This window comes from Tenrec ecaudatus, chromosome 2 (assembly GCF_050624435.1).
Source record: "Tenrec ecaudatus isolate mTenEca1 chromosome 2, mTenEca1.hap1, whole genome shotgun sequence".
NCBI lineage: Eukaryota > Metazoa > Chordata > Mammalia > Afrosoricida > Tenrecidae > Tenrec > Tenrec ecaudatus.
Window position 1 is genome coordinate 92660696 of NC_134531.1, and position 18939 is coordinate 92679634.

General features: G+C 40.7%; 1 long non-coding RNA gene and 1 pseudogene across 2 annotated transcripts in view; one reads left to right on the forward strand and one right to left on the reverse strand.

The window, feature by feature from the left end:
* LOC142440900 (uncharacterized) overlaps window positions 1-18939 on the reverse strand; it is a 118236-nt gene that overhangs the window by 26604 nt on the left and 72693 nt on the right. The gene's annotated exons all lie outside the window — the stretch shown is intronic.
* Window positions 14738-16001, forward strand: LOC142438802 (peroxiredoxin-6 pseudogene; annotated as a pseudogene).

An 18939-nucleotide genomic window follows, 5' to 3' on the forward strand; every position in this document is an offset into this window, starting at 1 on the left:
ATTCCCACGGAGCCACATGGCTAATCGCCCTGAACCTCTTGCAGCTAGCCCACAAGGTCGTTGATTCACACACTGCCAGAGCTACGAGCAACTTACGCTCACTCGTTCCAAGCACTGCTAAGTCACCCGCTCCCCCGGCTACTCAGCCAATGACCTGCCGTGTAAATCCCTGCGACACCAACCCAGGAGCCGGTGATTTGTACATTCTCACCGTGATCGCCTGCCAAACAGCAGGCCACACACAGAGCACCAAACCCAGCGACCAGTAAGAATACTCCCTGCACCTATGCCCAAATGACCACAGGTAGCCACGTCCCCTCAGCAGCACACCTGATAGCAATCACATCCTGAGAGAGGTGGCCACACGTATCCCTAACAGTGAGCAGGATGCCCTAGTGCCCTCATCTAATGTGGACACAATGCAATAGCGCCTACCCCACAGCCACACAGTTCCTGCAGGCCGTCTCCACTTAAAGAAAGCAGCACCGTAACAGCTCAGAGACAGCTGACAATAAATAACAAATTGGATGAAGAAAATGAAACACTGAAACAAGTGAGCAAAATACAAGGCTAAATTGAAAGTATTGCTACAAAATCATGGAAACCTCTATTAAACAAAAATATCTAAGTGAGAAGCGACTGTTTCTCAGCACATCCTGTGATACATTTGTGAAGACACCATTCCATTTTTCGAACCCTTTCCATCGACGAGATGGATTGACTCAGTGGCTGCCATAATGAGCTCTAACATAAGAACAATTGTGAGGACGGCCCAGGGCCCAGCAGCGCTCAGCTTTGTTGCATATAGGGTTGCTACGAATCAACACCAACTTAATAGCACTTAACAACAAAAGCGATTTCAGATACGGGGCCATCTGATATTTCACTAGCTATCAAAAAAACCTACTCATCCCTTTAAACAATGCAAGCTGTGCAGATATTATAGGTAAGAACTGATTGTTGTTATCAGGTTTCGTCAGATTGGCTCCAAATCGTGGCAACAAGAACCCTTCCCTGAGAACTCTGCACGAAACCACTTACACCACATCAAAACAGCTGTCTAGGCATCATGCGGGGGTTCAGATTAAGTTCCTTTTTCATGTTCTGCGCGTTTGGGGAACAAAAAGAAGTCTGGAGGGGCAAAACCGACAATGGAAGGTTGATGGGGACATCTCAGAGGACATCCCTGGCTGTCCTCAAAGAACTCGGAGGGTACAGTGTTGGGATGGGGAAAATTCTCAGCACCACTTTCCTGTACTTTTTCTCACCTATGCATTTGTCAGCCTTCCTAAGACATCTTTCCAATAAACATGGCCTTTAAGAAAATCTATCAAGATTACCTTTTGGGAATCCCCCAAAATAGTCACCATGACCTTCTGAATGGGCCTCTCTACCTTAAACTAGCCTAGTAGAGTCCTTCAAAAGCCGCTGTTTGGACTAGACTTTTTTGTAAGGTACCCTAAGACCAATTGTATCAAGGAATGATTCACTCATTCGGCATAATGTAGTTCACAAGGATAATGTTCTACATCCTAGACTGATAAGTAGTGTCTGAGATCTCCATCTAAGAATAACTATTGTTCTCTGCTCGTATGAAGCAAAAGAGAATGAAGGAAATCATTAATCACAACTTCTTACAACCTGAGACCGACACAATTGAGTTGATGCCCAGCTACCACTACTGATCATTTTGACCAAGGACACAATAAAAAATAGACAAAAACAAAAGAAAACAGACAAAAAATTCAAATTCCTAAAAAAAGGCCAGGCTTCCTGGACTACTTGGAGACCAGAAGAGAACTCCATACTATCACTCTAACTACGGTTTACCTTGGAATTACGTGGAATTAAAGTCACTTCTGCAGCTTTAACTGCAGTCCAGTAAAAGACGGTTTTGGTGTTGTCCTGGACCTTCCATTCAACAGATAGAAATACTGCCTGGGTCACAACTGTATGTCTAGGCCCTCTCTTACAGCCACTGTGGCAATCCATCTCATGGAGGGTCTTCTTTTTTCATTGATCCTCCACTTTACTATCATGGAGCCCTCCTCCAGACCCTGGTCCCTCCTCCAGACCCTGGTCCCTCCTCCAGACCCTGGTCCCTCCTGATAACATGTCCAACGGTGATGTCTTGTCATCCTCAGCTCTGAGGAACATTCTTGCTGTACTTCTTCCAAAACAGATTTGTTTGCTCTTTGACCAACCCATAGTACTTTCAATATTCTTTGTCAATACCATAATTCAAATACATCAATGTTTCTGCAATCCTCATTATTCATGGTCCAACTTTCCCATGCAAGTAACAGATCATCTATGAGTAATGTGCTCCTGTAAATAATGGACTATATGGGACTAAACAGTCAACATTTATCCCAAAACATAGATGAACAGTCAAGGAATGGAAGAGAGACTAGGTGAGCGAAAACAGAGCTAACAGAACAGAAATAACTAGAATGTTCTCACAATGTAACAATTTGATTAAAAATTATTAAAGGATTTAACTTACTGCATTAACTTTCACCTAACATACAATTTGAAAAAAAAAGAAGTATAAAAAAAGATAATCATCGAGTTTATGAATTTATTCTACCAATTACAAGCAAACGAAACAAAACTGAGTTTTCTCAAATGGCCCAGTTTTTGTATTTAATATTCTTTTTTCTCGAATGGCCCAGTTTTTGTATTTAATATTCTTTTTATAGTCTTTCTGTACCTAATGCTTTATTATATTAAAATTGTTTAAGTTTATCTAGACAATAAAAAATACTAAGATTACTCCCAATTTTATTATAAATTATTTTTTTCTTTTTAAAATCATTTTATTGGGGGCTCCTGCCACTCTTATCACAATCCATACCTCCATCCTTTGTTTCATGTACATTTGTATACTTGTGGACATTTTCATTCTCAAAACACTTTCTTTCTACTTAACCCCTTGGTATCAGCTCCTTTTTCCCCTCCTTCCCCAACCCCTCTCCCACAAACCCTAGATAATTTATAAATTATTATTTTGTCATGTCGTACACTGTCTGATGTCTCCCTTCACCCACTTTCTGCTGCCATCCCAGAGAGGGAGTTATATGTAGATCCTGTGATCCGTTCCCCCTTTCCACCCCACCTTCTCCTTACCCTCCTGGTACCGCTACTCTTATTGTTGGTCCTGAGGGGTTTATCTGTTCTGTACATTCTCTGTTCTAACCAGATTTGTAAGGTAGAATTGGGATCATGATGGGGGGTTGGGGGAGAGTAGGGGAGCATTAAAGAACTAGAGGAAAGTTGTATGCTTCATCATTGCTATACTCTACCCTGACTGGCTCATCTCCTCCTCCCACCCTTTTTAAGAGAATGTCCAGTTGTTTACAGATGGGCTTTGGGTCTCCACTCCACACTCCCCTTCATTCACGATGATATGATTTTTTTGTTCTTTGATGCCTGGTAGCTGATTCCATCAACATCTCATGATCATACAGGCTGGTGTGCTTCTTCCATGTGGGTTTTTTTTTTTTCGCTTCTTAGCTAGATGGTTACTTGTTTATCTTCAAGCCTTTAAGACCGCAGACACAATATCTTTTTTTTTCTTTTCCTTTTTAGTTTTTTTTTTAATTAATAAATCCTTTTATTGGGGCTCATACAGCTCTTATCACAATCTGTACATACATCAATTGAGCAAAGCACCCTTATACATTCGTTGCACTCATCATTCTATATATACCTATGTACAAGCCTGTCCTTAGACCTCTATAAATGCCCTTTGCCTCCTAGTTCTTTCCTCTGTTTCCTTTTACTTTCCTCTTGTCCCACTGTCATGCTCAACTTTCATTTGGGTTTCAGTAATTTCTCTAGGTTACATTGCCCTTGATCAAGCCCTACTAGGCCTCCTACATTCTCCTCACCATCAATTTTGGATCACTTGTTCCCTTGTCCCTGGGTTTGTTAACACCCACTTCCTTTCCCCTGCCTCTTCCCCTCTCATGTCAGTCCCGTTGTTTTCTCCTCCAGATTGTTTATCCTGCCTATCTTATCTATATAGACCTGCAGAGATAATAATATGCACCCAACAAAGAGCAAAACAAAGCAGAACAAAGGACAAAAAAAGAAAAGCCTGTAAATAGTCCAAGGTTTGTTTATTGACCTTGAGGAGTGTTTTCTGGCCTAATCTCATGGGGTGCCATACCCTGGCCCCAAAGTCTATTTTTGGTATTCACTCAGGAGTTCCTTGCTCTGTTTCCCTTGCTATTCTGTTGTACACCCTTAGTGTTTTGCCACAGTGTGGTGGGGTCAGATAGGGAACAATTCCCGCACTGGGTCTCCAGTGTTGTCCCAAGTAGGGCTATGAGTCAGTGAGGGATGTCATATCTCCTAGTGGGGCCAGCCATATGGCCCTCTCTGTGCATTGACTGCTCTGAGCAGAGATGTCGTCCTCAAGGCTTGGTGGGCCAGGATGTGCTCCACTCTCTCTTCCTCCCCCTTCATTTGTTAATGTGTGCTCTAATCAGACATGTCACTCTCCCTGAGCTATAGCTTCAGTGCTGTCCTCTGAAGTAAATTCTTTGGGGGCGGGGGGGGGGGGGGAAGAAACTGGGACTGGCCACTTAGACCTCTCTATTGTATAACCGATTTTTGAAAATCTGAATTCATACCAATAAAACTCTGTAATATACAAATTATCTACAATAATGTTGTAATTGATTACCGTGGGTAGTTTCCCAATTATTTTAAATAATATGTGCTGATTACTTTTCCTATTTCTTCCAAAAGTTGTATGCTTCCACAAACCCATATTTATGAGGTGTTACGCCCCAAAAGATGGAAAAAGCTCCCTGGGTGGAGCTTTTGTAGTACACATTTTTTCCCACTAGGCAAGTATTGAGTAACTCACTCTGAATTAGTGCACCCAGTGGCATCATCTAAGAAGGTTCTCTGGTTACACTGAATTTCTTCATAAAAGCCGTTTCCCTCAAACCTCATTTTTTGTGATAGCCAATTTAAGAGAACAATGTGAAGCTGTGAGATTTTGTTTCCTGATTGGGAAAAATGTCACAGAAACTGTTGTGGTGTTGAACACTGCTTACAAGGACAGCACTGTGGGAAAAACTTAAGTGTATGAATGGTTTTCCCATTTCAAAAAAGGTGAAATGTCGATTGATGATAAAGCTCATTCTGGATATCCATCAACTTCCCGAATAAATGAAAATGCTGATTCATTGAGCATTTGGAGTTCATTCCACCAGGTCAAACTGTTAATCAAGTATTCTATGCAGAGGCTCAGAAAAGATAGTGTAACAGTGTGTGACAAAAAAGGCCCGATTTGTGGCAAACAGGGGACTGGTTTTTCTACCATGACAATGCACCTACTCACACGATAATCTTTTTTTGGCAAAAAAAAAAAAAAAAAGCTTGCCTCTCTTGCCTCACACACCTTACTCACCTGACCTCTCTCCAAGCAACTTCTTTTTGTTTCTGTGAATGAAGAGTGTCATGAAAGGACAGTCATTTGACTACAGAGAAGAGGTGAAGAAAAAAACAAGGGAGATGCTGTCAGCCATCCAAACAGGAGTTTGAAAATGTTTCCAAGAATAAAATCACAGATTTGATAAATGCATTAAGTGTATTGGAGAGTACTTTGAAGGTGATAAGGTGGTTTTGTAAAAATAAAACTTAAATACATAGCTTTGAAAAAAATCTGATTTGTGGGGTACCCCCTCGTATGCTCTTTGCATTTATGATTTTCAGTTATAAAGTTAATTCAAAAATTTGACTAATGTCTATCTCCTCCACTATTCTCTGACAAAGGATGAGGAACATGAGTCTTTTCATATTTTAACCTCAGCCTCTAGTATAGAGTCGAGTGTCGATCAACAATTAATGTATTAATCAAAAAATAATACTAACAACATTAATTCTTAACTCTATTTTTTTTTAAATCTCTCCTGTCTCTTATACATATATTGAGCCTCCCTGAATAAACAATTAAATAGAGATGCTAAAAGACCTTCCTCAAAGCAACTGTGCATTCAACAGAAAACATATATGTAAACCATTTCTAATATACAGTTAACTGTATAGTAATAAACTGAAAGTTGAATACATCTCTATGAATATCTACATTTAATAAGAATGATAAGGATATTAGGGGGTAGGAGTAAAAGGAAGTTGATGTCAAGGCATTCAAGAAGCAAGAGAATGTTTTGAAACTGATCATGGTAGCACTTGTACAATACTGCTCAATGTGATTGAATTATAGGATGATATCTGTATTAGCTCAAAAAATGGTTTTAGAAAAAATGAGAAGGATCTGTTATAAAGACATGCTTTGAATATTTATATTTACATAGAAATAAATGCTTGTGATCACGTAAAAACACCAAGTCAGGGTATTTTCAATTGCCTCATATGCATGTTAAAGTTGAGCACTGAATAAAGACCAAGGAAGAATTGATGCATTTGAACTATGGTGCTGGAGAATACTAAGGGTACATGGACCACTCAAAGGACAAACAATCTATCCTGGGAGAAAAGTATGGGCAGAGTGCTCCTTAGAGGCAAGGATAGCAAGGTTTTTATCTTACTTACTGTGGACATGCTATCAGAGAGACCAGTCCCGGGAGGACGTTGTGCTTGGTACAGAGCAGCAGCAAAAAAAGGGGAAGGCCCTCAAGAAGGTGGACTAACACTGGCTGCAACAATGGGCTCAATATGGAACAGCTGTGAGGATGGCCCAGGACTGGGCAGTGTTTGATTCTGTTGTATGTAAGGTCACTGTGACTCAGAACTGACTCAATGGCACCCAAAAATAATAACAAAAATCCCTGATTTTGTAAATATATTAAGAGCTAAGTTTTCATACTAAAAGTGATCAAATATTAAAACCAGGGCAATTGAGTTAAGCCTCACATACATAACTATAGAACAAATGGATGAAGGAATTAAGTAAGTTTTCTCTATACTAGCATTCATTTTGCATATAGACTATACATTAGCACATGCACATATGTACATACATGTAAAGGCAATCAACAAGATTATAAACTAAGGCTACAAAATTTTCAATTGATTATTTGCATGTGAAAGTTGGACACTGAATAAGGAAGACCAAAGAAGAATCAATGTGTTTGAATTTTACTGGCATCTAACAACAACAAGATTTTAGAGATGACAGAATTTTTAAATGCGAGCACATACATAACTTTATTAAATTTATCTTCAACCCTCTAGTGAAACAGACAAAGCAAATAACCATTCTGGAGTATTCCCACCCTACCTAACAAAAACTATGGTTAATGTGTCTCACTGGCAAAGAAAAATACTAAAAAATCATTTACATCAGCACACACTTATTTTTTTAAGATCGTTGTTATTGGGGGCTCTTCTAACAATCAACACATCAATTCTATCAAGCATATTTGTACATATGTTGCCATCGTTATTTTCTAAACATTTACATTCTATTTGAGCCCTTGGTATCAGCAACTCGTTTTATTCCCCCCACCTCCCACCCTGTGACCCCTTGATAAATTATTATTATTATTTTCATATTTTACACCAACTGCAGTCTCCCTTTCCCCACAGTTCCTTCCCTCCTCTCCTCACCTTCTCCATACCTTCCCGGTATCACTATACTTCCATTTATGCTCCTGAGGGGTTTATCTGACCTGGATTCTGTGTCCTGAGCTCTTATCTGTACCTGTGTACATGCTCCAGACCAGCCCGTGCTGAAAGGCAGGGTTGGGGTCGAGATAGTGGGGGGTGAGGAAACCTCAAGGAACCAGAGGAATGTGTGTTTCACCAGTGTAATATTTTACCCTGATTGACTCATCCTTCCCTTGCAACTCTTTTGTGAGCAGATGTTCCATTGTCTACAGATGGGTTTGGGGTCTCTGCTCCAACCCCCCTCATTCTCAACAATATGTTTTCATTTGTTTCTTTGGGGGTATTCTGATGCCTGTTATCTGATCCTGTTGACACCTAATGATTGTACAGGCTGGTGTGCTTCTTCTGTGTGGACTAGTTTCAAGCCTTTAAGACCCTAGATGCCATATTTTTTTAATCATTTTATTAGGGGCTCATACAACTCTTATCACAATCCATACATACATAAATTGTGTAAAGCACATCTGTACATTCATTGCCCTCATCATTTTTAAAACATTTGCTCTCCACCCAAGCCCCTGGCATCAGTTCCTCATTTTTTCCACTCCCTCCCCACTCCCCACTCCCTCATAAACCCTTGATAATCTATAAATTATTATTTTGTCATATCTTGACCTGTCCGACGTCTCCCTTCACCCACTTTTCTGTTGTCTGTCCCCCAGGAAGGAGGTCACATGTAGATCCTTCTAATTGGTTCCCCCTTTCCAAACCACCTTCCCTCTACCACTCACACCAATGGCCCTGAAAGGATCATCTGCCCTGGATTTCCTGTGTTTCCAGTTCCTATCTGTACCAGTGTATATCCTCTGGTCTAGCCAGACTTGCAAGGTAGAATTAGGATCATGATAGGGGTGGGGGGTGGGGGAGGAAGCATTTAGGAACTAGAGGAAAGCTGTATTTTTCATCGTTGCTACATCACCCTGGCTCATCTCCTCCCCGAGACCCTTCTGTAAGGGGATATCCAGTGGCCTACAACTGGGCTTTGGGTCTCCACTCTGCACTCGCCGCCCCCCCTCATTCACTATGATAATATTTTTTGTTCTGATGATGCCTGATACCTGATCTCTTTGACACCTCATGATCGCATAGGCTGGTGTGCTTCTTCCATGTGAGATTTGTTGCTTCTGAGCTAGATGACCGCTTGTTTACCTTCAAGCCTTTAAGACCCCAGACACTATATCTTTTGATAGCCGGGCACCATCAGCTTTCTTCACCACATTTGCTTACGCACCCATTTGTCTTCAAGGATTTTCACATAAATTCTCACATTACACTATAAGTTATATGAGAGTAATTCAAAAAGTTCATGGAAAAATTACTTTATCTTTTGATTCCATAGCTCTACAAACTTTTTGAAGTCCCCTCTTATATGTTGCTGTTAGCTACTATCAACTCAACTCTCAAATTATGGAGTCCCCATGCACAACAGAATTGGGTCATTGTGATCCATGAGTTTGTGAGTAGGTTCTATTCAGTCTATTTTACAAATGAGGATACAAACAGAAAGAGAAGTTAAGTACATTGTCAAAGACACAAAATTACTAAGTAGAAAACCAAGACTGTAGCCCAAATGTTCTGCTCTTCATCTTTCACCACACCACAAACATTACTCATAGCATAAAGTTAGAGCTCATACTTGAAATGTATACCAGCAATACCAAGCTTTAACAATACACCTTAGTAAAGGTACAAACAGTTAACACTCTCAAATGGTAACCAAAGGGTTGGTGGTTCAAGTCTACCCAGAGGCACTACAAAAAGAGACCTGGTGATCTACTTTAGATAAATCAGCCACTGATATCTTCACAGAGCACATTTCTACTCATGGGGTCAGAGTAAATTATAACAACTTAAGGCCATTAGTTGAATGCTATTGGTTTGCTTTGTTATTATTTCTTAATATTTCTGTGAATTTAGAAGAGAAGCCCTAGAGGCATGGTGGTTATGAATTAGGCTGCTATCAGGTCAGTAGCTCAAAACCACCAGCCACTCTATGAAAGAAAGATAAGGCTTTCTACTCCTGTAGAGAGTTACAGTCTCAGAAAATCACAGGGGCAGTTGCACCCTGTCCTACAGGGTCGCTATGAAACACTGGCTCAATAACAGTGAGTTTGGTTTTTGGTTTGGTAGAGTTTAGATACTATTGCTGAATATTTCTGAGCCTTCATGTCATTAAAAAGGAGATCTTGTAAGTTTATGCAGAATTATTACATTGCTTTCATATTACAATTCACTGGTCAACAATAGATTCATTACATGACACCTACTTACCATACTCGAAACCTGGAAACAAATTCAGTTAAACAGCTAATACAAATCAGTTAAACAACTAATACAAATCATTTTGTAATTTTGTTTTAAAAAGAATAAAATAGGGCAATTTTCCTGACTCCTTCACTGTTAAAGGCAATATTTTCATTATTTTACATGTACCATTCACAAAGTATATTTACGCTATCTTACTCTCCTCCCACCCCCTAAAACTCAAAAAAAAATGTTTAAAATCATGGCTTGGTTTGCAAAAAGGAATAAGTAATGGCTAGGTACTGTCTTTAGAGTGTTGTGCAGCTGCTGATGTATGTTTGCGCTGGCATTGCAGAGTGGAGCCTTGGGAATACAAAATGTGATTTCAGAGAAACCAGAGCTCAGTTCAAAGAAAAGAGCAATGCTCTCCAGCTGATGAGACTTTTCCTGAAAGAAAACAAGAAGCGCACTGGTTATATCGCCTGCAACTCCTTTACAATCCTTCTCAAAACTTTTGTCTCCCTCACTTATTTGATTACATACTCCATTCCCACATTTTCTCTTATGGTGTTTACTTTCTGTTGATATATTTATTAGATATTACAAAGTGTTCTCCCATATTTCAAAGTGCATTGTATTATAGATTTTAGACCTATAAAAGCAAGTCTGTAATTATAGACTATCCTCCAAAATCTCACCAAAAAAGAAACTAATATAAAAACACAAAATGGATACTTTTTAAATACCATCTTTAGATGTACTTTGTATATGACATAATTCAATGGTCTAATATATTAGAGTTGGGCAATCAACTTCTGATCTTTTTCTTCATCCTTGTATCCATTGTTATTAGCTCGCCACTCCCCCCAACCTCCCCTGTCATAACCCTAAGTATCTATTAATCAAGTTATTGTCTCTATCTTGGATTTCCTACAAAGAAAATTACAAAATAAGAACTTGTCTTATAGATTTAGAATGTTACTTACTGAAAAATAATAACTAATTACCTGACATACACCCATATCATAAAACTTAAATGCCATAAAAATATAGGTATATTCTTTCTCAAATAAATGAATGAAATAAACAAGTGGATCACCAGGACTTTTATTCCTTATTCTGGGAAATATCAGGTTAAATCAACAAGCTTGTGACTGGGTAGGTGATTTATATCCCTTTTTATGCGTTACAAACTGGAATAAATTACAGTGGGAAAGAATCAAAGGTATTTATCTGGGTTTCTTTTTCATTATTATTCAAAGAACTTTCACATATATTAAAGACATAAAATGACGTATGAAGTGTTGGCTCATGTCAGCAAAAGTTCTGCAAAACTGTTTTTATTATGAGTATTAGTAATTGGATGTAGAGTAACTAGATCTAGTACCTCCAGATTTGAGGCTGGGTTGAAACAAGAGAGACTGAACTCTTCTTCCCCAATACGTTATTAAGCTGATGAATTTACATTTTATGGTATATAAAATACTATAATCTTGCCTTTATATTTGTATAAAGCCTTTTGGTTTCAAAGAATTTTCAGACATGATTTCATTCGAGCCACTCAACCACCTTCTGAAGAAACAGTATCCCAATTGTACATATGAGAAAACAGAGATTCAAGAAGACAGTGGGACTTCCCAAAAACTACGTAATTTCAGAAGTGGGCTATGAACCAAGATTTTCTAGTTCCAATGTAGTATTTTTAACTTCACTTGTACTTCAGTTTTTTATCTTTAAAATAGGAATAATTAAGCCTATGTGACACAGTTGCTTCTTCATTCCTCACATAGTTAGTGAATATCAATTATATTAGAAGCAAGATTAAATAACTTGTTTGTTGAAAATATTTTGGACACTATGTAAAAACAAATCCAAACATACAGGAAAGTATCAGATAAACAAAACTGGTTTGGAATTATACCAAATATCAATACCAAAATTGATTATTTAGGCAAAGGATGAAGCTTCTTCAGGTCTCTCTTTTTCAATCATTTTATTGGGGGTTCATACAACTCTTATCACAATCCATATGAACATCAATTGTATAAACCACATTTGTACATTTGTTACCCTCATCTTTCTCAAAACATTTGCTCTCCACGTAAGCCCCTAGCATCAGCTCCTGCTTCTTCAGGTCTCTGTCATACGTAAGCATTAGAAATAAAAATGCCCAAAGTGCATCTGTGGACAATGGAACATCCTCCCCCAGAGGGTTGCAGGGAGGGGATGAGTCATTCGGGGTACAGTAGAGCACTAATGGGTTATGCAATATACCTCTGATCCCTTGAGGTCTCCTCACCCCCCACTATCATGACCCCAGTGCTGCTTCCCACTCTGGACTAGACAGAAGCATGTGCATAGGTTAGGCCAAGAGATAAAACTCACAACACATGGAACCCAGGAACAGGAATGGGAAGAGCGACACCAAAAGGTTAGGGGGATGTGGGGAGAAGTGGGGAAGGAAGGTGTACCAATCGCAATGAATGGCACATAACCACACACCCCAATCCAGGGGGAAGAACAAGAGAAACCAGAGTGGAAGGGAGACAGCAGTTGGTGTGAGATTTGAAAATAATAACAATCTATAATCTATCAAGGGGCCACGAGGGCTAAGGGGGGGAGGGGAGAAGGGGAAAAAAAGAGGAGCTGATCCCAAGGGCTCAATGGAAAGTAAATGTCCACAAAAGAACGATGGAATACATGTACTAACATGTCAGATACAATTGATGTATGGATTGTAATGAGTTGTAAAAGCCCCCAATAAAATGATCTTTTAAAAAATTAAATTAAAAAAAGAAAGAAAAATGAACCATCATAGTACAGGGTTGTGGTAGAAAGCTAGCACAATCATTAAATTTTTAATTACATTTTAAAATCATTACAGTAAGTGTTGGCATATAAAGGAAAACTGTATATGGTCCTAATCTCTCCTGGCAATGGCATGCTCATAGCCAGCATACTTTTCCTCCAAGCTAGTCATCTTTTTCTTTGGGTTGACTATTGTATTAGAGAATACCTCTGTGAAGCCTACATTCACATTCAGTCCAGAGCACAGAGGGGAGCGGAGACCAGGTAGGGACCAGCCGACTCTCACTCCAGGGCACATCCGCACTGAGTGGAATATTTTAATCCCAGATAATGGTGACTCTCCTTCTCCCTTGTGAGAAGGAGGTCATACACATTTCATTTTTACAATATGTATTTATGGTAAACACATGATGTGATTCCACTATATAGGTCATTAAAAGAGAAAAACATGATGATATATTAATATAATCCCTATTAACATTCACTAATGCAGAAATAAAGACCAAAAGGGCAGTATTGCATAGGGAGAAAGCAGAGGCAGCCAGAAGGGATAGGGAAAAAAGGGTGACGTCAACAGTAAACACAGGAAAGAAGGAACACAGAATGCTGGTATATTGTGGGCTTCAATCAATGTCACAAACAAACATTGTATGAATTGTCGAATGGAAAGCCAACTTGCTCTATAAAATTTAACTCAAATCACAATTTTTTAATTGTTTAAAATGTGCCCATACGACACATTGCTAAAAGGATCTTAAATTCCTATTTTGGTAATTTTGTTTATTAATGTCACCCCATTAAAAATAATACAGTATACACAAATGAATATTAACACTTTTTTAAAACAATGCTTTCTATGTAGACATATATATTAGAGTCGCACATCTGTTGCTGCTGCTATTGTTGCTAGGGGTCACTCAGTCAGTTCTGATTCGTAGCGAGCCTGTATTCAACAGAACAAAACAGCTCCTGGTCCTGCACCAGCCTCAGACCCTCACAGCCACTGTATCAACTCACCTTGAATAGGACCTTCTTCTTCTTGCCACCCCCCTCTACCAAGCATGATGTCCTTTTCCAGGGACTGGGCTCTCCTTTTGCAACATCTGTTGCTATTACTCAGTATTTCTTAATAATTAACATTGAGGAAAATACCCAAAATGATTCTAATAAATGTGTAAACAATGTGAAAGCATTCTGAAACAACTACTACAAAATATTTTGCTCAATACATACTTATAATATAGCACACATGTTTAAAAAATTAAGAATGATATTTTTAAAATCTAAACTAAGAGAAATTATTTGTAGAATATTACTCATCAAAGATGACTCACTACAAATTGACATTTCTCCCAGCAGAGGTTTTTAAAGATCCTCTTTATTTATGGAAATACAAATTAAGCACCACTGGGGTTTATCAATGTTAAGAAGCAGGATTTTTAAGACATCATTTCATATTCACTATATTTTATAGTAATACATAAAGCCATTACTGGTAAGTCCATTCCAATGCATACAATGCTACACAATCCAAACACAAATCAACGGAGAGAAGAGACCTGCCCCATGGCGTTTTCAAATCTGCAATTCTGTTTGTCAAAAGCAGGCTGCCACATCTTTCTCCAGAGCAGCTAGTGAGCTCAAACCTCCAAATTTTTGGTTAGCAGCCAAGCAATTAAGCACTGTGTCACCCAGGGCTATATTACTGTATAGAATAGATCCTATTAAATTCCATGTGAAGCAAATGATTCAAAAAGAAAACTGTGACTACCATATTTCAAAATGAAACTGCATGCTTACATAATGTTAACAGTTTCCATGTGTTCAAAACTAAAGGTTATTTAAATTTTTAATTTTTAACCTTCACATTTAGCTGTTGGCTTTAGCATATTTTAAATTTGGGAATAGATTTTTTTTTTGTCTTCGCTTTTTAATTTGTGAACATTTCCATGTTCTGCTGTTTCTGAACAGTGCCAAATCCACTTAAAAAAAAGCACAAATCGGGTCGTCGCCGCCGATTGCTGCAGTTGCCGCCATGTCCGGAGGTCTGCTGCGTGGGGATGAGGTCCCCAACCCCGAGGCCAACAGCACCGTGGGCCGCACCCGCTTCCACGACGTTCTGGGAGCCTCGTGAGGCATTCATTCTCTTCTCCCGCCCGCGGGACTCTACCCCAGTGTGCAGAGCCGCCAGGCTGGCACCAGAATTTGCCAAGAGGAATGTGAAGTCGATTGCCCTTTCGAAAGACACTGTTGAAGACCATCTGCCTGGAGCAAGGACACCAACGCATACAATGGTAACGCGCCCACAGAAACGTTACCTTTCCCCATCATCGGTGATAAGAACCGGCTCCTTGCCATCCTCTTGGGCATGCTGGCCGCGGCAGAGAAGGGCGACCAGGGCATGTCTGTGACGGCTCCAGTGGTGGTTATTGTTGGCCCTGGTAAGAAACTGACGTTGTCGATCCTCTACACGGGTACCCCTGGAAGGACCTTTGACGAGACTCACAGACTAGTTCTCTCTCTCCAGCTGACAGCAGAAAAGCGGGTTGCCACCCCAGTTGATTGGAAGGATGGAGACCGTGTGATGGTTCTTCCAACCATCCCCGTAGAAGAAGGCAAGAAACTTTTCCCTAAAGAAGTCTTCGCCAAAGAGCTCCCATCTGGCAAGAAATGCCCCGCGACACTCCCCAGCCTTGAGCGTCTGGGACGGTGGAGGGGGGGGGGGGGACTGCTCGCTTGGCACAGCGAGCCAGAGGGTGCCAGCGGCCAAATCGTGCTTTCCTGCCGCAATCCCATAAACACAGCCTGGTGTGATCACAAGGAAGGTCGATGGGTTGTTCTAGCACTGGCTTATTATATGAAAATGGCACTGAAGATTTCTTGCGGATTCATTCGTCTCTGCGCCTTCACCAGCATGCTAATCCATTCATGGAGCTCGGCACTCTGCTGCCTCTCTTTGGAGCATAGTACGTATCTGGGACTCGAGTCTTGGATCACTGCAGAGTTTGAGGTACTACCTAGTCCCAGTTCAGGGCTGGAAAGCCGGCTTTACGCCACGACAGGGTGACTTATCAATCAAGTCCTTAGCTGTCTTAATCAAATCCTCTCTGCTGTGACCCATTTCGGGGAGTAACAGAATTGAAGTTAGGTTTCCTCTGTAAGTAGCTAAGTATATAGCCCAAGAACCCGGAAATCAACAAGATCCTTGGTATCGTGACCACAGCTGGGAAAAACTTTTCAACCTGCGCTTTTCTTGTAGGCGACTGCAGGAGGGAGCAGGGCGAGCGATTCTGCTGTAAGAAAGTAATGGTGATGCGTCTCTATCAAAGTGGGGAAGCTACAGAAAAGGCTCTCCTGGACTCTCCGGGACGTACACCAGGGGCGCGAGCAACAGGACAGGGGCCATGTGCCTTTCACGCAGGTGTGCCACACATCAAAGGGCACACTGTAGGGGAGGCGAGAGGTGATTGAAATGGTTACTGCAGCACTATTCTTGCGGTGGGTGACTATTTTCTGACTTGCTTTTGGGGATCCACAAATAAAATCTTTTATTTAAACTGGGGAGGAAAAAGAAGCACAAATCCAATAGTCCATTTTCTCATACTGACAAAGCTCCATTATCCAGAAAAAATGTTCTGAGACAAGTAGTTTAATCACCAATATTTAATAAATCAAATGAAATGCAACTTTATTGTATTAATAGTCTCCTTTTTCATTCAAGAAATACAAGCATCTGGGCTCTCGATGAATGAAAATATCTTAATAATGTAAGTTAGGAGGTATTTAATATCAGATTTCATTGTCTGAAAAAGAAAGTCCTCAAAAGTAGCACATGAGTTCTTAAGTCAATGTGCATCAAACGTGACAGAGACACCGCACATTCGCATGCATTTCCATCTTCTATCAGAAACCAAGGTAACTGTGTAAGTGAGGAAACCATGACAACCTCTGTCACGGACAGACCTGGTAACCATGATGCGAGAGAAGGTGGTCAATTGTGAAGGGGCAGCGTCAACTACGATAAGCTAAGCACCAAGAAAAAGACAGGCTTCTGCTCTCAGGTCATGTAATTCTCCAATCCAGTCTCCCTCGCAATGAGGTAGTGCGTCTGCTTAATGCTCACGAACCACACATGTATCACCCCCTTTATTTGAACATCTTAAAAACCACTTTGAGAGAGGGGGGCCTCGCCTCAGCTAGGGTCAGTTTCTCAAGATAAGGGGAGAGGGAGAGTGCCGATCAGGTGCTGCCACACAGCACTGTTGGAAAGTCACCTCAAGTCAATAAACACTTCCACAAAGGTGATCAGTAAAGCCTTACTGGAAAGTCAAGTCAAGATGGGTGGGTGGGTGGAGAGGAAGTAGATATCTCCATGTCCACAAAACTACACCCACTGGAACATTTACAGCAGTAGAAAGCTCAGTCTTTCTCCCAAGGAGCTGCTGGTGGTTTCGAATTGCTGCCTATGCAGATTGCAGCCCAACACATAACCACTACACCACCAGGGCTCTGATTGTTGTGTTGGTGAGTAACTCAGGTGGAGAAACCTGCTATGGAAAAAAAGAAATGCTTAGCAATGTGTATGTAGAACTCCAGGGGAGAATGCACTCTGTGTTGTGCTCCAAATTGGACCCTTTTGACTTACTTTCCACCTAGTCCTTGATGACCCATGTTGCATGCTGTAGGCAACTGGCACTTCAGACTCTGCCTTTTGGAGGTACACACCTTCACAGGCCACATCAGAAAGATCTGATTTGCAAACCCCACCAAGAAACGTGGCTTTATCTTAAGCACACCTGTAGCAGTTTAAGGAATGCATATATTTCCTTCCGCGAGGTTGAAATGCCTTAGTGTGAGACACAGCAGATGATTGTTAGCCGAGGATGATAGAACTGGTGGTCATTGGACTTTGGTTTGGATCTCTTGCTTTGAGGGTGCCTAATAAATGGTGGGCCAGGACCACTACATACTTACTATTGTAAAAACTGGAATTTTAAATGTTTTTCAAAGCTATGTGTTTAAATACTTTTACAAAACAGCCTCATCACCTTCAAAGTACTCTCCATTACACTTAATACCTTTGTCAAATCTGTGATTCCATTCTTGGAAACATTTTTTAAACTCATCTGTTTGGATGGCTAACAGCACCTCCCTCATTTTTCTTCACCTCTTGTAGTTCATCAAATCACTGCCCTTTCAAGTCCCTCTTCATTTGCAGAAACAAAAAGAAGCCACACAGAGCAAGATCAAGTGAGTAAGGTGCACGGGACAAGAGAAGCATGCTGGTTTTTGCCAAAAACTGGCGCAGAGCAGGTGCACTGTTGTGGTGGCAAAACCAGTCCCCCATTTGCCACAAATCAGGCCTTTTTTGTCACACACCACTATACAACCTTTCAGAACCTCTAAATAGAAAGCTTGATTAACAGTCTGACCTGGTGGAACAAACTCCAAATGCACTGAGTCACATGTTCGACTGTTTGGGAAGTTGACAGACTTCCAGAATGATGTTTGTCATCAATCAACATTTCCACTTTTTTTAAAAGGAGAAAACCACTCGCTCACTTGAGTGTTTCCCATAGCACTGTCCTTATAATCTGTGTTCAACATCACGACAGTTCATGTGGCAGTTTTCCCGAGCAGGAAACAAAATTTCACAGCCACACACTGCTCTCTTAAATCAACCATCACAAAAAAACCGAAGTTTGAGTGAAACTGCTTTTATGAAAAAATTCCCTGTGACCAGAGAGACTCTTCCCAGGTGACGCCCCTAGGTGCGCTAACTCTGAGTGCGTTGCTCGATGCTCACTGTGTTAGTCTGGGTTGACTAGACAAACAAACTCAGACATTCATATGTATGTTAGAAGGAGCTTTAGATCAAAGAGCAGTTGTACATTCAGAAAACATCCCAGCCCAGTCCAGATCAAGTCCATAAGTCTAATATCGCCCCATATGTCAATAGTAGTCCACAAATTCTTCTTTAGACTCATGCAATGACACTAATACAGGAAGATCTCAGGTCGGTGGGTGGAAAGTCTTGTGGATCCAGGGCTGGCGTGGGTCTCCACCTGGTTCCTCCAGGTACAGGGCTCTGGCTGCATCAGCAAAGCCCCATCTGGTTTGGCTCGCAGGGAGAGTGTGTGTCCCCGCTCCAGTGAGCTATTTACCTCCTTAGCACCTCCAATTGAGGACATCAAGCTGCGGCCTGATTGGCAGGCTAAACTCCACCCCTTCACTCGT